The sequence below is a fragment of the Moschus berezovskii genome, chromosome 11 (genome assembly GCF_049115385.1).
Source record: "Moschus berezovskii isolate FMDL1 chromosome 11, NW_MosBer_1.0, whole genome shotgun sequence".
NCBI lineage: Eukaryota > Metazoa > Chordata > Mammalia > Artiodactyla > Moschidae > Moschus > Moschus berezovskii.
In genome coordinates, this window is record NC_142470.1 from 58965422 (window position 1) to 58987635 (window position 22214).

At 45.0% G+C, this 22214-nt stretch overlaps 1 protein-coding gene and 1 non-coding gene across 7 annotated transcripts in view; one reads left to right on the forward strand and one right to left on the reverse strand.

The window, feature by feature from the left end:
* The window catches only part of REEP1 (receptor accessory protein 1), a 138893-nt gene that overhangs the window by 102712 nt on the left and 13967 nt on the right, over positions 1–22214 (reverse strand). The gene's annotated exons all lie outside the window — the stretch shown is intronic.
* On the forward strand, positions 14058–14129 carry TRNAG-GCC (transfer RNA glycine (anticodon GCC)). The gene has a single exon. It is a non-coding gene; the product is annotated as a tRNA-Gly (tRNA).

Genomic DNA, 22214 nt, shown 5'->3' on the forward strand with positions numbered 1-22214 from the left:
CAGGCCAGGACACTGGAGTGGGTTGCCATTTCCTTCTCCACGGGATCTTCCCAACCTAGGGATCGAAACTACATCTCTTGTGTCTCCTGCGTTGCTTAATGCAGAGTATACTTCAACAGATATTTGAGCAGATGTATACGTGCAAGAGGGTGCAAGTTCAGCTTCCAGGCAGGTCCAATTTCCTGTCGGGAAATGAATGACCTCTTGGAAACCCATCTTTGTTTGCTCCTGGGCTTAACTGGCCAGGAAGCCCCAGGCAGATGAATGTACAGTAGTGACGTCCCTGCACCATGACAGCAACGAATGCTTCACCCTAACTCCATTTTCCTTTAATGTCTAGTAGATTTTATAAAGCCAGATGGGCTTCCTGAATCTTGAGTTCCTCAATGATGGATGTTCAGCCAATGCATTGCTGCCTGAAGCCCCCTGCCCACAGGTCAGCAAGCAGCTTCTTTCCCTCCCTACTTCGGAAAGCCACAGTCTCTCTGGGGTCATGGAAGGGGCAGCTATGCTGAGAGCCCTGGCCCTTGTCACTGAGGGCCAAGCTCCCAGCCCTGGACTGCAAGGCAACAAGCCTGTCTCCACACAGGGGCTCCAAACACAGGAAAAGCTGCCACTTCCTCCAGACAGATTTTCCAGGCAAGAATATTGGAGCTGGTTGCCATTTCCTTCTCCAGGGGATCTTCCTGTTGCAGGGATCAAATTTTCATCTCCTTTGTCTCTTGCATTGGCAGGTGGATTCTTTACCATTAGAGCAACCTAGGAAGCCCCCTCCAGATGGAAGTCATAGCCAGTTAAGAGGGTATCAGGCTGATTCATGTTGATGTATGGCAGAAACTAACACAACATTGTAAAGCAATTATCCTTCAAATAAAAATTTTTAAAAACAGCCTATGAGTTTTTTTTTTTTTTTTTCTGCCTCCATTTTTTTTTTTGGAGAATTTACAAACCCAATCATCCAGAACTGCAGATGGGAGGGGAGATTGGTATGATCTTTCTGGGAGGCAAGTGCTCTTATGTCTCAAATCTTTATAGCTTTGCTACCCTGTGACCTAGTAATTGTACTCCTGGGAACCCACCCAAAAGAAATCATCAGAGGTAAACAAAAATTAAGGCACAGACACATCCCATGGCTTTTTATTACAAAAGAAACTGAAAATAATACAAGTGTCCAACAATTTAAAAAAGGAACTGACTGTACAATTTTAAAAGGTCACTAAAATGTGTTTAGAAATATTGTGGACACAAGGATACATTAATATATTAATGTTAATGGGAAAGCAAGATACACAGTAACTCCAACCACACAAAATTTTTGTGTTGAAAAAGCCTTAAGGATCCCCCCAGAATGCATTTCTATAATGGAATTATAAGTGACTTTATCTTCTTTATCTTTTCCTTTTCTTCCCCATCCTATTGCCCAGAGTAGCATTCGATCCTTTATCCATCAGACAGGATCTAAAGATGAGTGGGACAGTCCTAGACTTCACCAAGTTCAAGTCTAACTGAATGACAGTCAGATCATCACACCCACAGCCGGGCTCTGTGAGCTGACGCTGGGCTGCTAAATTAGCAGGGGATGCTCCAGGAGATGCTGAATGATGAGCAGGAGCTTGGTAGATTCGGGAGGAAGAAGGGGACACTTCAGGAAGGGAGAAAACATGAGTAAATCCCAGAAACAAGCGAGAGCATCCTGGGTTTGGGGCTACAAGGGGCTCAGGGGAGCTGGGACCAGGCCAGCTGGGCATGGACTGCGGGGAGCTGTCATTTTTCAGGGTACCTTCTGCCAGGGGCATCCCTCCAAAGGCGGAGGGGAGGAGGGAAAACTAAAAAGGAAGTGCCAAGGAGGGTGACTGCAAATACGAAGCAGGACAAACTCTAGGGGACTTCCCTGGAGGTCCAATGGTTAAGACCCTCCCCCACTTCTAATGCAGGGGATGTGGGTTCAAACTCTGGTGGGGAACTATGATTCCATATGCTGAAGGGCATGGCCAAAAGTTAAATAAAACAAACTTGAAGCAAGACGAATTCTCTCTCTTTACGCAGCGCTTGGCACACGGAAGGTACGCATAAAGGAACGAAGGAATGACTCGGGGGCAGAGAAAAGGGTAGAGAAGCAGTTTCCAACCCAGACAGTGAAGGAGCCCAGTGAGATGGGGTTTCCCCTCTTTGGAAAGCGGGTAGAGATCCACTCACACATATGCCCTATGGTCTCCCAGAACTTATAAATATTCCAGTAAAACAAAGGAACAATTCTTGTAAAACCGTTAGCAACTAAGTCCCAGATTTCATAGGAAAGAAAGATGCATGGACCCAAACACACCACAGCACCAACCAGATGAAGGCGAGTCTACTGTGCTCAAGAAGAAGGAACACACAAGCCACTGCAATTCCCTCCACGCCCCTCCTTCAGGCTTAGATGCCCAAACCCCGTTGTTTCATTTGTAATCACAGACTCTCAGGGAGAGCAGCTTTAAAAGCTATCACCCTGCCCCCAAAAGGAAAAGAATCCCCGTGTCAGTTCCTCTGCACCAACAAGCTCCTCCCCTCCATCCCCTCCTCCCGACTCCACCAACAATAAGGGTTTCTAATAATTAGTGCACACAAACCTTCAAAGGGGCCCCACCTTGTTGCAAGTGTGCGCTGTTAAGATCATTATGAATGAAAACAAAAACCATTTCCCCATACTAGTGGATCACACTAGTAACCATGAAAACACTGCACTGAGGAACAGACACCGCTGCCCATTCACCTCTCTTACAGGGACCACCCCCCACCCCCACCCCCAGGCACGAACAGAGGACCCTGCCTCCAGCCAAAGCTGATTCAGCCACTGGTGGCCCCCAGATGGACCTCTCTGATTTTTTCCCCCAGGAATTTAGAATTAGAGCTGAGAGATCTGCAGGTTACTGAAAATGAGGACTGTAGGCACAGGGGTAAAGAATCCACCTGACAATCAGGAGAAGCAAGAGACACACGGGTTCAATCCCTGGGTCAGGAAGATTCCTTGGAGAAGGAAATGGCAACTCACTCCAGTATTCTTGCCTGGAGAACCTCATGGACAGAGAAGCCTGGCAAGCTACAGTCCATGGGGGCGCAAAGAGTCAGACAAAAGTGAGCACACACACACACACAGAATGGCCATGTCTGACCAAATGCTCACCAAAGCAAAAAAGGATGACTAGACTGGAGAGTCCCATGGACGGAGGAGCCAGGTAGGCTGCAGTCCACGGGGTCGCTAAGAGACAGACATGACTGAGCGTCTTCACTTTCACTTTTCACTTTCATGCATTGGAGAAGGAAATGGCAACCCACTCCAGAGTTCTTGCCTGGAGAATCCCAGGGGCGGCAGAGCCTGGTGGGCTGCCGTCGATGGGGTTGCACAGAGTCGGACACAACTGAAGCGACTTAGCAGCAGCAGCAGCGACAGAAAGAAGGGAGTACAGAGAAGCAAAGACAATATTTCATGCTAAAAGAGACAGATAGACATGCTGTATAAGGACAGAGCTGAGTCTCTTTTTATTTTAAGCTCAGATGCTCTCTGGGTTCTCACCATGCTCAGCTCCTGGTTTCAGTCCTTCCTGAAGTCCAGGTGGACTCTCTCCTCTCATATTCCGGGAGCCACCCCAACATCGTTCCCACAAACGTCCTCTCTTGCTGAGGCTGATCAGAAGCACGTTTCTGTTCAGTTCAGTTCAGTCGCTCAGTCATATCCGACTCTTTGTAACCCCACGAACTACAGCACACTGGGGTTCCCTGTCCTTCACTCTCTCCTGAAGCTTGCTCAAACTCAAGAACATCGAGTCAGTGATGCCATCCAACCATCCCATCCTCTGTCATCCCCTTCTCCTCCTGCTTTCAATCTTTCCCAGCATCAGGGTCTTTTCCAATAAGTCAGTTCTTCACATCAGGTAGCCAAAAGCTTCTGCTTTAGCATCAGTCCTTCCAATGAATATTCAGGACTGATTTCCTTTAGGATTGACTGCATTGATCTCCTTGCAGTCCAAGGGACTCTGTTACTTGCAACCAAAGAGTTTTACTGAGACACCGCCAAAACTGCCTGGGCAGAACACTCCTTACACTCCTGGGTGCACAGACTGGGCAGGGCCAGTGTCCACACCAGCCCCACCACCCCTCTCCCTAGCTTCCACTTCCTCCTCCAATCTCCAACAGCCTGTCAGTATTTCCTCTTGGGTCATATACTTCCCCTCAAACCCCATTTCCTTATGTCAGGGGCTCTTAAATGTGAGGTACGTCAGAATTCCTCGGTGGGCTTGTTAAAGCACAGATTGCTGGGCCACCCCTCCAGAGTGTCTGAGTCTGTAGGTCTAACATAAGGCCCCAGCCTGCCTTTCTAGCAAGATCCCAGGTAGTGCTACTGCTGGCCCTGGAGCACAGTTTGAAGATCACTGCCCTATTTCCTTCCACGGAAACAGGGCATCTGCCCTTGTTCAGGGGCTTCCCTGGTGGCTCAGATGCTAAAGAATCTACCTGCAACGTGGGAGACCCAGGTTCAATCCCTGGGTCAGGAAGATCCCCTGGAGGAGGAAATGGAAACCCACTCCAGTATTCTTGCCTGGAAAATTCCATGGACAGAGAAGCCTGGCGGGTTGCAGTCCAGGGGGTCACAGAAGAGTTGGACATGACTAAGCACACACACATACACATACAGGTGTGCAGTCTGGCCGACCCAGCCAAACCCAGCACACCACGGGAGTTCTCACAGGGTCCTCATGATGCTCCCTGTGCCCTGCTCCTCCTCTCAATCAAGTCCCACCTCTTCTGTGAGACTTTTCCCACCCACCCTCGTCAAAAAAATCACTAGGCCTCTCTTCCTGAAATGCAGAATATACAAAAACAGTTGAGTAAAGATAATCTAGTTTCCCATTTTCCCACCTTTGCTTGAAAAAGTGTGATCGTAATAAAATACTTCCAATTGGCTTACACTGTTCAGTTAAGTTCAGTTCAGTCGCTCAATTGTGTCCGACTTTCTGCGACCCCATGAATCATAGCATGCCAGGCCTCCCTGTCTATCACCAACTCCCGGAGTTCACTCAAACTCATGTCCACAGAGTCAGTGATGCCATCCAGCCATCTCATTCTCTGTCGTCCCCTTCTCCTCCCACCCCCAACCTTTCCCAGCATCAGAGTCTTTTCAAGTGAGTCAACTCGTCGCATGAGGTGGCCAAAGTATTGCAGTTTCAGCTTTAGCATCAGTCCTTCCAATGAACACCCAGGATTGTTAGGTAGTCTTTATCCAATCATCAAAAAAAAAAAAAGGACTGATGGCTTTTACTGTAAAACAATCTACAGCATCACACTGGCAACATTTTTCCACATGCTGGAGACAAACAGTTACTGTAACTTTATCAAATGAAAGAACAAAATGTATGTCCCTCCCTCCTGCTAAGGGTCATGCGATCTACAAACAGGCGCCTGGGAGTTCTCCGGACAGACCTCAAAGAACGCTATTTGTTCTCACTCAGAGTCTTGGGCAGAGAACCATACAGGAAATTCTGACAGGGCCGCTCACTCTACTGGTAGCAGGGGAATCAGTGCTCTGTGTATGAAAGCCATTTGATGCCACGCATCAAAAGCTTTTCAAAGACTCACACCTGTTTATCCCTAATTCCATCAGCAAAGGAAAACATCTGAAAAACAAAGGCCAACAATACCGTTCCCTATAGACACACACATGCGCAAAATCAGAAACAAATGAAGTGTCTCACGTGAGCATGGCTTTCACATTCATATATTTCTTTATTCTCATTCATGCTCCCCAGGTGGCGCTAGTGGTAGAGAACCCACTTGCCAGTGCAGGAGACACGGGTTCCATCCCTGGGTGGGGAAGATCCCCTGGAGGAGGGCACGGTGACCCACTTCAGTATTCTTGCCTGGAGAATCCCATGGACAGGGGAGCCTGGTGAGCTACAGTCCATGGGGTTGGAAAGAGTCAGACACAACTGAAGTGACTTCAGTTCAGTTCAGTTCAGTCACTCAGTCGTGTCCAACTCTTTGCGACCCCATGAATCACAGCACACCAGGCCTCCCTGTCCATCACCAACTCCCAGAGTTCACTCAAACTCATGTCTATCGAGTCGGTGATGCCATCCAGCCATCTCATTCTCTGTCATCCACTTCTCCTCCTGCCCCCAATCCCTCCCAGCATCAGAATCTTTTCCAGTGAGTCAACTCTTCTCATGTTAGCACATGCCAAGAAGGATTTACTAGCCGGCGCTCTTCTGTGCATTGTCCAAGGTAAGGAGCAGCGGCTGCGCTTTGCTGGAGCAGCTGTGAAGAGATACCCCATGACCAAGGTAAGAGAAACCCAAGTAAGATGCTAGGTATTGAGAGAGGGCATCAGATGGCAGACACACTGAAATCATAATCACAGAAATCTAGTCAATCTGAACACATGGACCACAGCCTTGTCTAACTCAATGAAACTAAGCCATGCCGTGTGGGGCAACCCAAGATGGGCAGGTCATGGTGGAGAGGTCTGACAGAATGTGGTCCACTGGAGAAAGGAATGGCAAACCACTTCAGTATACTTGCCTTGAGAACCCCATGAACAGTATCAAAAGGCAAAATGATAGGATACTGAATGAGGAATCCCCCAGGTCGGTAGGTGCCCAGTATGCTACTGGAGATCAGTGGAGAAATAACTCCAGAAAGAATGAAGGGATGGAGCCAAAGCAAAACCAATACCCAGTTGTCGATGTGACTGGTGATAGAAGCAAGGTCCGGTGCTGTAAAGATCAATATTGCATAGGAACCTGGAATGCTATGTCCATGAATCAAGGCAAATTGGAAGTGGTCAAACAGGAGATGGCAAGAGTGAACATAGACATTCCAGGAATCAGTGAACTAAAATGGACTGGAATGGGTGAATTTAACTCAGATGACCATTTTATCTACTACTGTGGACAGGAATCCCTTAAAGAAATGGCATAGCCATCATGGTCAATGAAAGAGTCCTAAATGCAGTACTTGGATGCAATCTCAAAAACGACAGAATGATCTCTGTTCGTTTCCAAGGCAAACCATTCAATGTTACAGTAATCCAAGCCTATACCCCAACCAGTAATGCTGAAGAAGCCGAAGTTGAACGATTCTATGAAGACCTACAAGACTTTTTAGAACACCCAAAAAAAGGTGTCCTTTTCATTATAGGGGACTGGAATGCAACAGTAGGAAGTCAAGAAACACCTGGAGTAACAGGCAAACTTGGCCCTGGAATACGGAATGAAGCAGGGCAAAGTCTAATAGAGTTTTGCTAAGAGGACGCACTGGTCATAGCAAACACCCTCTTCCAACAACACAATAGAAGACTCTACACAGGGACATCACCAGGTGGTCAACACCGAAATCTGATTGATTATATTCTTTGCAGCCAAAGATGGAGAACACTATACAGTCAGCAAAAACAAGACCAGGAGCTGACTGTGGCTCAGATCATGACTCCTTATTGTCAAATTCAGACTTCAATTGAAGAAAGTAGGGAAAACCATTAGACCATTCAAGTATGACCTAAATCAAATCCCTTATGATTATACAGTGGAAGTAAGAAATAGATTTAAGGGACTAGATCTGATAGATAGAGTGCCTGATGAACTATGGATGGAGGTTCGTGACATTGTACAGGAGACAGGGATCAAGACCATCCCCATGGAAAAGAAATGCAAAAAAGCAAAGTGGCTGTCTGGGGAGGCCTTACAAATAGCTGTGAAAAGAAGAGAAGTGAAAAGCAAAGGAGAAAAGGAAAGATATAAGCATCAGAATGCAGAGTTCCAAAGAGTAGCAAGGAGAGATAAGGAAGCCTTCCTCAGCCATCAATGCAAAGAAAAAGAGGAAAACAACAGACTAGGAAAGACTAGAGATCTCTTCAAGAAAATTAGAGATACCAAGGAAACATTTCATGCAAAGATGGGCTTGATAAAGGACAGAAATGGTATGGACCTAACAGAAGCAGAAGATATTAAGAAGAGGTGGCAAGAATACACAGAAGAACTGTACAAAAAAGATCTTCATGACCCAGATAATCATGATGATGAGTGATAATCATATCACTCACCTAGAGCCAGACATCTTGGAATGTGAAGTCAAGTGGGCCTTAGAAAGCATCACTATGAACAAAGCTAGTGGAGGTGATAGAATTCCAGTTGAGCTATTTCAAATCCTGAAAGATGATGCTGTGAAAGTGCTGCACTCCATATGCCAGCAAATTTGGAAAACTCAGCAGTGGCCACAGGACTGGAAAGGGTCAGTTTTCATTCCAATCCCAAAGAAAGGCAATGCCAAAGAATGCTCAAACTACTGCACAATTGCACTCATCTCACACGCTAGTAAAGTCATGCTCAAAATTCTCCAAGCCAGGCTTCAGCAATATGTGAACCGTGAACTCCCAGATGTTCAAGCTGGTTTTAGAAAAGGCAGAGGAACCACAGATCAAATTGCCAACATCTGCTGGATCATGGAAACAGCAAGAGTTCCAGAAAAACATCTATTTCTGCTTTATTGACTATGCCAAAGACTTTGACAGTGTGGATCACAATAAACTGTGGAAAATTCTGAAAGAGACGGGAATACCAGACCACCTGACCTGCCTCTTGAGAAACCTGTATGCAGGTCAGGAAGCAACAGTTAGAACTGGACATGGAACAACAGACTGGTTCCAAACAGGAAAAGGAGTATGTCAAGGTTGTATCTTGTCACCCTGCTTATTTAACTTATATGCAGAGTACATCATGAGGAACATTGGGCTGGAAGAAGCACAAGCTGGACTCAAGATTGCTGGGAGAAATATCAATAACCTCAGATATGCAGATGACACCACCCTTATGGCAGAAAGTGAAGAGGAACTAAAAAGCCTCTTGTTGAAAGTGAAAGAGGAGAGCGAAAAAGTTGGCTTAAAGCTCAACATTCAGAAAATGAAGATCATGGCATCTGTTCCCATCACTTCATGGGAAATAGATGGGGAAACAGTGGAAACAGAGTCAGACTTTATTTTTTTGGGCTCCAAAATCACTGCCGATGGTGATTGCAGCCATGAAATTAAAAGATGCTAACTCCCTGGAAGGAAAGTTTTGACCAACCTAGACAGCATATTGAAAAGCAGAGACATTACTTTGCCAACCAAGGTCTGTCTAGTTAAGGCTATGGTTTTTCCAGTGGTCATGTATGGATGTGAGAGTTGGACTGTGAAGAAAGCTGAGTGCCGAAGAATTGATGCTTTTGAACTGTGGTGTTGGAGAAGACTCTTGAGTGTCCCTTGGACTCCAAGGAGAGCCAACCAGTCCAATTCTAAAGGAGATCAGTCCTGGGTGTTCATTGGAAGGACTGATGCTAAAGCTGAAACTCCAATTCTTTGGCCACCTCATGTGAAGAGTTGACTCACTGGAAAAGCCTCTGATGCTGGGAGGGATTGGGGGCAGGAGGAGAAGGGGACGAGAGAGGAGGAGATGGCTGGATGGCATCACTGACTCGATGCACATGAGTTTGAGTAAACTCCAGGAGTTGGTGATGGACAGGGAGGCCTGGCGTGCTGTGATTCATGGGGTCGCAAAGAGTCGGACACGACTGAGTGACTGAACTGAACTGATACACTTAATTGTGCTCAATTTAGTAGAATGGATAACAGCCCTCAAAAGTGATATTTACAAAATGTCTGAAACAGCACAAAACCGTTTAGAGCATTATCTTCAGGTGAAAAGTAGAATACAAAATTGTCACTATGTATAAGCACAACTGCATATTTTTACAAATTAACTTCACAAGCAGAAAGGACCAGAAAGATTCTCTATGATGTTATCAGCAGTCCTGGTAGGAAGATGGAAACAGTAATATTTTTTCCTTTCTATTTTTATATGTCTTAAAACTAGCGATGAGCTCATTTTTAAAATATAGCTTAACATAAATATAGAAACCAAATGGGGTATGGGCGTCAGGTGTTCCCTATCATATAGCTCAGAAAAAATCACCTGTTCTTGATAGAAACATGTATCCGATTACAAGAACAAAAGGCAGACAAATGCAGAGAAGGCAGGAAGGGCTAGGGAGACCTTTGTTCCCAGCCTAGTGCACGCTGCTAATAATCTTTTAGATGCAAGATAAAAAAAAAACGTGAGTGGTGACAGCTCTGCTGCTCAATTGGACAGGATTACAGAAAAAGGGGGGAAAACACATGTGATGTTAGGAAGGCACTTTCAAGGATGACCCAACACAGATCATGTTTTAAACTGCTGGCAGTGAGAGAATTCTCCTCAGGGTCTCAGAACCTCCCAGCTCTGCTTAACAAGTTCACCCTGCTAGCCCAGAAGGGCAGGACTGCAGACAGCTGGTCTGAGGACCAGAACTGCAGCCCAGACTCTGTTACTCGCTAATGGAGACCTGGACTAGTCAGCCTCTGGGCTCTTATTGTCCTCCTCTGTAAAATGGGAGGGTTTTGGAAGAGAGTCTTTTGGTTGGAAGTAACAGAAAGTGACCAAGCTGGCATAAGCAACAAAGGGAATCTGCGGGGAGGACACTGGGGTAAAGCCCCAGGGCAGCTGGGCTCCGGGAGCGTCTGGAACCGGGGACTGGAGAGCCCAGGAAAGCAGGCGGGGTTTGCCACACCTCTGCGCTCTCTAATTATCTCTGTCACTCTTCCTTCTCTGCTAACCCATCTTCCACATGCTCTCTGTGGCAGAACACAGCCTGCACAGCTCCTCATGCTTACTTCTTACGACTCCTGCCTCTTGAATAATCGGTGTTTCAGCTCAGGCTACCATAACGACGTACTACAGACTGAGGGCTTAAGTCACAGAACTTTATTCTCCCACAGTTCTGATGGCTCAAAGTCCAAGATGAGAGTACTGGCATGGCTGGGATCTGGCGAGGACTGACAGATGGCCAGCTTTCTCTCTGTGTCCTCCGATCATAGAGACGGGGTAGTGCGAGAGCTCTCTGGCGCCTCCTCTTACAACAGCACTAATCCCATCATGGGGGTGTCATCCTTGTGACCTCACCTGAACCTAATTACCGGGCTTCGTTGGTGGCTCAGTGGTAAAGAGTCCACCTGCCAACACAGGAGATGCAGGTTCAATCTCTGGTCTGGGAAGATCCCATATGATGTGGAGCAACTGAGCTCATGGGCCACAACTATTGAGCCTGTGCTCTAGAGTCTGGGAGCCACACTACTGAAGCCCATACCCGCTAGAGCCCAGCTAAGTAACAAGAGAAGTTGCCAAAGTGAGAAGCCCTGATACCGAAACTAGAGAAAAGCATGTACAGTATCAAGACCCAGCACAGCTAAAGCTAAATAAATAAATTATTAATAAATAAATAAACCTAATTACTTCCCAAAGGCCCCACCTCCAAATATAATTGGATGTTAGGGCTTCAATATATAAATTTGTGCCTGCATGCTCAGTCATGTCTGACTCTTTTGTGATTCCGTGGGCTGTAACCCACCAGGCTCCACTGGTTCATGGGATTTCCCCGGCAAGAATATTGCTGTGGATCCCCCCTCCAGGGGATCTTCCTGACCCAGGGATCGAATCTGCAACTCCTGCATTGGCAGGCAGGTTCTTTACCCCTGAATCACCTAGGAAGCCCCTATAAATTGGAGGAAAACACAATTCAGTCCATGGCAACTGGCTACCTCTGAATCTCACTTCTCTGTTGCCAAGAGAGGGAAAAAAGAATTGGTTCAGTCTTGAGTCAAGTGGTCATCCAGCACAAACCTGGCTGCCAGCATTGATTCCCCAGTCCTGTCTCTACCCTGTCACCTGAATGAAAAGCTATAAAGCAGCAAGTCAAGAACTGTTCATTTCCTCTTGGTCAATATTTCCCACAAAACTAAATACGGAGGATAAAGGTCATTTCTGTTTTATCTACCACCACCTCCTCAAGCCCATCATAGAAGCAGGCACACAGATGGTGTTCAATGCCTGGTGGTTGCTTTCTGGCTAAATGGGGATGGACTTCCCCTGTGGTCCAGTGGTTGAGCATCCACCTGCCAGTGCAAGCGACACAAGTTCAATCCCTGGTCCAGAAGGATTCCACATGCTACAGAGCAACTTAGCCCATGCATCACAACTACTTGGCCTGAACTCCCAAACTGATGCTCTGCAACAAGAAGCCACCACAATGAGAAGCCCATGCACCACAACTAGAGAATAGCCCCCACTCGCCACAACTAGAGAAAGCCCACGTGCAGCACCAAGACCCAGTGCAGTGAAAAGTAAATACATTTTTTTAAATGGGAGAAGGTTAAAGAGTTTGTACTCCAAAGATATATACAGACATACCATCAATCTTCTTGGAGCCAGAGTATGATTATCACCCTAAACATCAAGAAGACTTTCCTTTGAGTCAGACTTTCTTGTTTTTTAATCTTTCTCATGCAAAGAAAATTATCACCTACCACTGTTTAGAAACTCCACTACATGTATGTTGAATTCTAACAATGTATAAAGTGTATAGAGCAGAAAAAGGATCAAAAGACAGATTGTCTATCTTCAAGGACTGAGACCTGAATCCAACTGAAAAAACAACAATATTGGCAAAGTAAAAAAATACGAGTTAAGAAATAAGAAAACATGGTATGTTTCAAGATGGCTGGGAAGAATATTGCCCAATGACCAGTGCTAGCGAGCAGAGTGTGCTTTGAGGGGGCAGGACACGGAATCCACCTTAGTCTAGAGTGGCCCAGGAAGAAAGAACAGATGTTAAAGATGGGTGGGATACAGCTTGGTGAGGTAGGGATGTGGCCTTCAGGAAGTCCCTATCAGGGACTCAAGTCAAAGCATGGAAAGCACATGACACACGTAGGGATGGTCACAGGGAACAGTGAATAAGGTGCTTTAGAAGTACATTATAGAGGGCCCTGAACAACTGCAAAATTCTAGACTGGATAACTGAATGACTGGGCACTCGAAGGGCTTCCCAGGTGGCTCAGTGGTAAAGAATTCACCTGTCAGTCCAGGAAACACAGATTTAATCTCTGGGTCGGGAAGATCCCCTGCAGGAGGAAATGGCAACCTGCTCCAGTATTTTTGCACGGGAGATCCCATGGACAGAGGAGCCTGGTGGGCTACAGTCTATGGGGTCACAAAGACTGGGACACGACAGAGCAACCGAGCACACAAAGGAGCACTGGAAAGGAGAGAGAACAAGTCCGTGGACCCTGAACAGGTCCTCTGAGGACACTCATGCCAGGCAGCCCTGTTTCCTCTTAAAACAGGGAGACCAGCAGGGGACTGTGCGTTTTGCAAGGTCATGAGTACAAGTTCCCATAAACTTGATATAAGAAATTTCCATAAACTTGATGGCTTAAAATACCAGAATTTTATTCTCTCAGTGCCAGAGGGGAGACGTCTGAAACCAAGGTATCGGCAGGACCACGCTCCCTCCAATGGCTTAAAGGGAGAATCCTGCCTTGCCTTTTCCTAGTTTCTGGGGTTGCCGGCAATCCCTGGTGCTCTTTGGACGGCAGAGGCATCGCTGTAAAACGCCTCCACTGTCACATGGTATCTCCCCCTGCATGTCTCAGTCTGCGTCCAAATTTCCTTCTTATAAGGACACCAGTCACTGGATTAGAGCTGACCCTAATCCAGTGTGAATTCATCCTAACTTGACTACATTTGCAAAGACTCTATTCCCAAATAAAGTCACATTCTGAGGTCTCGGGTGGGTTTCCCTGCTGGCTCAGCGGTAAAGAATCTGCCTGCAATGCAGGAGATGCAGGAGACGTAGGTTCAATCCCTGAGTGGGGAAGATCCCCTGGAGAGGGAAATGGCCACCCATTCCTCGAATATTCTTGCCTGGAGAATTCCATGGACAGAGGAGCCTGGCGAGCTACAATCCATAGGGTCACAGAGTCAGACATGACTGAGCATGCACGCATCTTTGTGTCTTTTGCATGTGAGGTCTCGGGTAGACACGAACTTTGGGAAGATACTATCCACATCGGCACAGACACTGAGTAACTCTCACCCTTACGTGCTGGTTCGAGAAACTAACAGCCACATAAGCAACTATTCCGTTATCCTGCATGAGAAGTGACTCAAAGGACATCCCTGGTGGTTCAGTGGCTAAGACTCTGCACTGCCAATGCAGGAGCCTGGGTTCGATCCCTGGTCAGGGAACTAGATCCCACATGCTGTAACTAAAGAGTTACTAAGAGTTTACATGCTACAACTAAAGATCCTGCATACCACAAGGAAGAATGAAGATCTCACATGCTGCAACTAAGATCTGGCACAGCCAAACAAATATCAGAAAAAAAGTGACTCAATGTACAAATATGATGGACGCCCCCAAAGGAGGAGTCCAGACACCAAGACAAGTTAAAGCTCTAGACGACTTCCAAAATTCCTTCCGATTATACACACGTGGGGTTCAAGGTTCTGTCAATTATTTCTATTATACTGATTTACCAATTCAGTCCTCTCTCTCCATTCCTACTGCCAAGACTCTGGTTCAACCCTGTTGCTTCAAACTTGGCATTGATAGAACTGTTTTCACATCACTTCCGCTTTCTAAAAACCTTCACTGGCTCACTCCTGTCTAAAAGCAAAGTCCTGTACTTTGACCTCAAATCTACCTTCCCCACCTGAACTCCCCAGACATCCCAACATGAATTCTCAACTTGAGTCAGTCTGGTCCTTCAAACACAGCTGGCACATTTCACCCCCACACCTTAGCCTGGCACGTGCCTGCCTCCCGGCAGAAGGGAATCCAAGTTGCACCTGGAAGACCGTTCGCTCCTCTTTCACACCACCTCCAAGGACCAGCCAGCCCAACCCACAGTGCTCTGGCATCTCCATGAGTCTGACTGCCTGCAGAAGTGCTGGATCCTTGCTCTCTCACTGCCTTCCACTATTGATGATCCTTTCTGGACACAAAGAATGCTGCAACATCCAAACAAAGGCTGTGAAATCAGAGCCAAAGGATAGCTATTGAAACTGGGCAAATTCCTTAACCTTTCTAAGCCTCAGCCTGCTCATCTATAAGACAGAAATAATACTATGTACCTATCCCATAGGACTACTGTCAGGATAAAGTGAAACAACACACACACAGCTGCCCATGCAACATCTTACATGGAGTACAAATGTGCCAATAAAAGTACTCACTTGCAGACTTCCCTGGTGGTCCAGTGGTTAAGACTCCACGCTCCCAATGCAGGGGACCTGGGTTCGATCTCTGGTCAGGGAATTAGATTCCATATGCTATAACTAAGGGTGACTAAGAGTTCGAAGGATAAAGATCCTGCATGCCACAACTAAAGATTTTGCATGCTATAACTGAAAAAAAAAACAAAACTAAACTAAAAGATCCTGTTTGCTGCAACAAAGATCGGAGATCCTCATGCTGCAACTAAGACCTGGTGCAGCCAAACAAAAATATAAAAACAGTTTTTAAAGTACTTACTTGTATCACAGTTGTGCTGTGCTAAGTCACTTCAGTTGTGTCTGACTCTTTGCAATGCTATGGACTGTAGCTGAACAGACTCCTCTGTTCATGGAATTCTCCAGGCAAGAACACTGGAGTGAGTTGCCAATTTCTTCTTTAGGGGACCTTCCCAACCCAGGGATCAAAACCCGCATCTCTTATGTCTCCTGCATTGGCAGGCAGGTTGGACCCAAATTTTGCCTTTAGGTCTGGGGACCAAGGCACAGATCTGTGTCCCTCCAGAACCAAGCAGCACACAGCCAATGACTAATCAGGTGACATATGTCATAGGACCCTGTAAGCATTTAGATACCCCTCCCTTCATTTTATGAATGGGGAGACTGGGACCCAGGCAGGCAAAGTGACTCAGCCAAGCTCACAGAACTGTTAAGCAGCAGAGCCATGAATGAACTGGGCCATGACTATTTTCCTTCATCAAATGTTGAAATCAGTTTGGGCTTTGGTTACTTCACTGGTAAAACAGGGATACTAATGCCTACCTTCCCAAGTTGCTCTGGAAATGCTGCATCAGGTTGGTGAGGGAAATGACCAGGTGTAATCTCCAGCAGTGGTAATCTCCAGCAGCCTTCAGTAACCAGACCAGGTGGGGCTGAGTAGACTCAGGGGCATGTGCCCCAGGGGCAGCCACTGCTCAGCTCAGCTGATGCTGCCCTGCTCAAATCACCCTGGGGCCTTGATTGTCCAAGTCTTCCAGAGAAGACAGAAATCTGGATGTTGGGACCACAGCTCTCAATTTTAAATGTGGTGAATGACTCAAATTTCAAATACCACAAGGCAAATAAGCACAGGTGAGCTGGTCTCAGCCTGGAAGCCACCATGTTTGTGACTCTATCCAATGAGAGGGGCTTCCCTGGTGGCTCAGTGGTAAAGAATCTACCTGCCAATGCAGGAGAAGTGGGTTCAATCCCTGGGTCAGGAAGATTCCCTGGAGGAGGGGACAGCAACCCACTCCAGTATTCTTGCTTGGAGAAGCCCATGGACAGAGTCTCATGTAGATGGATGGGCTACAATCCGTGGGGTCTCAAACAGTCAGACATGACTGAGTGACTGAGCATGCACGTACACACCATGGGGTAAAGGAAGGACTGCCCCACAGTGAGTGGGATGGTCCATCTATCTGGAAAGCTGCCTCCAAACTGTCTTCCCAGGATCAGAGCTCCCACTCCAAGTGACTTCACCCAGCCACACAGCTCCCAGCCTGGTGACAGGCCTGCCACAACCACCTCTGACCTCACCCTGCCCCCAGCCAGCACCAGGTCCTGCAGGGAAAGCACCTGCTCTCTGAGAGCCTCATTAAGCTTCAAGAGTTGCCCCCAGGGCAGTGCTAGCCTCAGTCACACCCTGGAGGAGACTGCGGGGCCGGGCAGGGCTGACCTCAGAGTTTGGAGGCTGCCTCTCCTGAGATGAGGTAAGCACAGGTGGGGGGAGCAAGCAGGCAGGGCTGAGCCAGCCAGGCCTGGAAAGACAGCACCTGGGCTTGTTCAGTTGCTCAGTTGAGTCCTACTCTTTGTGATCTCATAGACTTCAGCATGACAGGCTTCCCTGTCCTCTACTATCTTCCAAACTCCTGGAGTTTGCTCAAACTCATGCCCATTGAGACAGTAATGCTATCTAACCAGACAGGTGTGTGACCAAAATCAGGAGAGTGAGATGCTTGCTAGGAGCTTCTGAGGAAGAAGCTTCCTTGTGTCCCACAAAGATATTCACAGAGATGCCCTCTTCCTCCTGGACCCCAAACACCCTAGAAGCTGCTGGCAATCACCATGTGTCCACAAGGTGAACCAGCCTTAACATCAGTGCAGGGGAGAGACTAAGAGAACCTACCACTCTGGTGCTGACCCTGGGCTGCTGGATCAAGCTTCATCTGAAGTCAGCCCCACCCTAGACTGTTAAGTTACGTGAGCCAGCATGAGTTGTTTTTTTTTTTCCTTGGAACCAAAAGAATTCTAACTGCTACACCTCTGAACCTCAAAACTGAACACTCAAAAGGATATCATTATTTCCAATAGTATCAGACAAGATATTTGGATATTATCCTCCCATTAAAAATTCTGGATTTAAAGAAAATGTAAATTTTTTTTTTTTTTTTTTACCAAGTGGTCAAGTTTGGTGGGCTTCCTCGGTGGCTCAGTGGTAAAGAATCCACCTGCCAATGCAGAAGATGTGGGTTTGATTCTTGGATTGGGAAGATCCCCTGGAGAAGGAAATGGCAACCCACTCCAGTGTTCTGGCCTGAGAAATCCCACGGACAGAGCCTGGTGGGCTACAGTCTATGGGGTTACAAAGAGTTGGACATGACTTTGCAACTAAACAACAACAACAAATTTGGTATAATCAATCACGGGACAGTCTGACATTCTGTCCACTTGAAAGAAGGTAGTAGGAAGTGCATCTCACCATCAACACAATGTTTGACTTGAGTCTAACCATGAGGACAAGTCTGACAAGTCTAGAACATCTATATCACAGTCAGAGTCTCCATAAATGTGGGGGGCAGTGGGGAGACTGCTGTGACTTCCAGGTGGTGATAGTGGTAAAGAACCCACCTGACAATGTAGGAAATATAAGAAACGTTGAGTTCAACCCCTGGGTCAGGAAAACCCCTGGAGAAGGGCATGGCAACCCACTCCATGGACAGAGGAGCCTGGCAGGCTATAGTCCACAGTGTCACAAAGAGTTGGACACGATTGAAGTGACTTAACATGCACACATGGAGGGACTGTCCTAGGTTAGTCAAAGATGCAATAGCCAGATTCCATATGTGAGCTTTAACTGGATCCAAATAGAAACAAGAAAAAAATTAAGAGTTTCTTAAAAACTGGGGTTAATTTGAGTATGGACCACATGTTGGATGAAGCCATGGAGTGACAGTTGATTTTATTAAGTATGGAAATGATTTTTGATTGTATAGAACAGTGAATGGTTCTCAAGCAGGCTCCACAGACTTCTGGGAGACCCCCAAACCCTTTCCAGGGGTTTCTGGGACCCTGTCAGAGGGTTCATGAGGTTAAAACAATTTTAATAATAATACAAAGACATCTGCCTTTTTCACTGCGTTGAATTTGCACTGATGGTGCAAAAACAATAGAGGGTAAAACCATGGCCTTTGCATGAATCAAGGCAATGGCACTAAACCTTAGCAGTAGTCATTGTATTCCTCACCATGACCCAGTAGGGGGAAAAAAATGCCTGTTTCATTTAAGAATGTCATTGATGATGAAGCAGAAATCATCAATTTTATTAATTCTTGACCTTGGAGTACAGTTGTTTTTAATATTTTGTGATGAAATGAGAAATATGCATTAAGTACTGTTGCATACCAACGTATGATCACTGTCATGAGGAAAAGGCCTTGGGTCATTGAGTTATGTGCTGATTATCCACTATTTTTCAGGGAACACTATGGCTACTTGATTGACTAACAAACCATGGTTATTCATCTGGCAAGCATGTTTTAGAAAATGAGTCCATTTCTTCAAGAAAAACCAATAAGGTTTGTTGTCAACGATAAAATTTGCTATTTCAAGCAAAGACTAGAATTTTTGAAAATTTTCCTCTCCTACCATGAACTTGACAGTGTCCTAACCCTTAAAAGACTTTTCTGATGAGACTGATGATGACATTAATGAAAGTGATTTTTTGATATTGTATATTTATCAACACTTAGAAGATCTGCATTTAACTTGGTGAGTCAATAGCTTCTAAATGATTTATGTGTAACATTACAAATAATGCATGGATAAAAGATCCATGAGTTTAAAATATGTGGAAGGGGGCTTCCCTGGTGGCTCAGTGGCAAAGAATCTGCCTGCCAAAGCAGGAGACTTGGGTGTGATCCCACATGCAGCAGAGCAACTAAGCCCATGTGCCACAACTATTGAGCCTGTGCTCTAGAGCTCGGAAGCCACAAATACTGAGCCCATACACTGCAACTACTGAAGCCCGTGCACCCTAGAGCCTGTGCTCCACAACAAGAGAAGCCGAGAAGCCCACACACCGAAACCAGAAAATAGCCCCCACTCAGCCCAACTAGAAAAAAGCCCGCATAGCAACCAAGACTCAGCACAGCAAAAAATAAACAAATAATTAAATACATTTAAAAAAAAATTTTTTTTAATATGTGGAGGGAACAGGGGCCATAAAGTATGACCAAATAGAAATAAGCAGCTAATTAGAGATGGACATGGAGAAAACTATTCATAAAGCAGCAAAGGGACTTCCCTGGTGGTCCAGTAGTTAAGAATCCACCTTGCAATGCAGGAGACATAGAATTCAATCCCTGGTAGGGGAACTAAGCGGAGAAGGCAATGGCAAGCCACTCCAGTACTCTTGCCTAGAAAATCCCATGGATGGAGGAGCCTGGTAGGCTGCAGTCCGTGGGGTCGCTAAGGGTCGGACACGACTGAGTGACTTCACTTTCACTTTTCACTTTCACACATTGGAGAAGGAAATGGCAGCCCGCTCCGGTATTCTTGCCTGGAGAATCCCAGGGACAGGGGAGCCTGGTGGGCTTCCCTCTATGGGGTCACACAGAGTCGGACACGACTGAAGTGACTTAGCAGCAGCAGCAGCAGGGGAACTAAGATCCTACCTGCTGTAGAGCAACTAGATGCATGCACCACATCTATTGAAGCCCATGGGCCACAAGAAAAGATTTCTTATGACACAAGGAAGATCAGCAACTAAGACCCGATGCAGCCAAATAGATAAATATTTTTTTTTAAGTAGTAAAGACAATAGAGGAATCAGAAATAAGAAATGAAGAGATATGGAAGACAGAGTAAGAACACCTACCATATATCTAATGAGAGCTAGATTTAAAAAAAAAATTTTTTTAATTCCCTTTTTCCCCCACAATGGGGTAATTTGCTTATTGAAGTAGTGACATTAATCTCAATCATAAATACTGCTTTAAAAAAAAAAAGGAAAAAGGAAAAAAGGAGTGGGGGACAGAAGCAATGTTAACTGTCAATAAATTTGAAAAATTCATAAAATGAATGAACTCTAAACTGACATTGACTCAAGAAAATAGAGAAAATCTAAAATTATCAAAGAAATCAAACAGATATGTTAAGTTTATCCCACAGAATAATATACCTGGTCCTGATAATTTTCCTAGTAAGGTCACTTACTTTACACACAAGAAAGAAATCCAATCTTACACAAATTATTCCAGAGTATAAAAAGGAGGATATATCCACCCTCTACTTGGTTTATAAGGATAGCATAATCTTTTTAACCAAACCAGACAAGATAACACAGTTAATATCACTCACAAATATAATTTTAAAAAGAAAAACTAAACATTAATAAATCGAATCTCAGATTGTTCTAACAACAAAAAAGAAAAATAACTTTATGACCAAATTGCCTTTATCCAAGAAGGCAAAATTGATTAAAGGTAAAACTAGTTAATGCAATTTGCCACTTAACAAATTAAAGGCCAAAAAAATCATTATCATTTCCAAGGAAGCATCAGATAAAAAACCATATTATTCAATTAAAAAAAACTCGCAGCAAACTAGGATGAAAACAAAACTTACAATGATAAAGTTTTCTTTACCGTTTAAAGCTTCTTTAAAGTTTTCTTTAAAAGTTTCTTTACTGTTTAGAGTTTTCTGAAAACCCTACGACAAGCACAATACTTTATGGGAAAATGTTGAAGCATTCCTTTTGAAATCAGGAACAAGACAAGAAGGTTTGCCTTCATCACTGTTTTTCATCTTGCACTAGCGATCTTAACCAGGATAGTGAGGGGTAGGGAAAAAAGGGGATAGTTAGTGGAAAGACACAACACTGTGCTCTTCTCAGATGGCATGACTCTATCTGGAAAGCCCAAAAGAATCTATAGTTTGATGGGGATGCATTCTAACAAACAACTGGAAGATGAAAATTTTAATAAGATACCAAATACACAGGCATCAACAGACATCAAGTAACTGGGAATAAATCTTAAAAAATGATATATAAGATATTTACATTAAAAATTATAAAATTATATTGAAAATCATTAAAGACCATAAACATAGATAGAGACCATGTTTATGGATTGGAACACTCAATACTTTAAGAATATCACTGTTACTACAATCAAACCCCCAAAAGATTTTTGAGTGAGTATGTGTATGTCTCTGTGTGTATGCATCTGTATTGTAACATATAATTTTAAGATAATTCAAAACATGTATATGGAAGAGAAAGGGCTAAGGCACTTTTGAAGGTTGGGGGGACTTGCCAGGACAGATTCCAAGAATTTTCATAAAATTATGGTAATGAAAACAGTGGTATTGGTACAGGGCCAGACAACCTGTTCAAAGGAACAGAATAAAGAGCCCAGAATAGACTTACACATCATGGAAACTTACTTTATGACAGGCTGGAAATCACAGATGTAAAGAGACAGGACACACTTTATAACAAACGGTGCTTTGACAATTGGTTTTCTTTATAGAAAAAAAAACCTCTCTAGTCCTATTCCACATCATGTACCAAAATCATCTCAAAATGGATTAAGAAATTAATGTGAATGACAAAACTATTAAACTGCTCGCTAGGAACAATAAAGGAGAATAGCATCATGATTTCAGGTAACTAAGGTCTTCCTAGGACAGAAAAAGTATAAATTGTAAATGAAAAAAATTGCTAAATCTATTACAATCATATTAAGAACTTCGGCTTCTCAAAACACACCATGAATGAGAAAATGAAAAAATAAACCAGAAACTGGGAGAAAACATGTGTAATGCATAGTGACA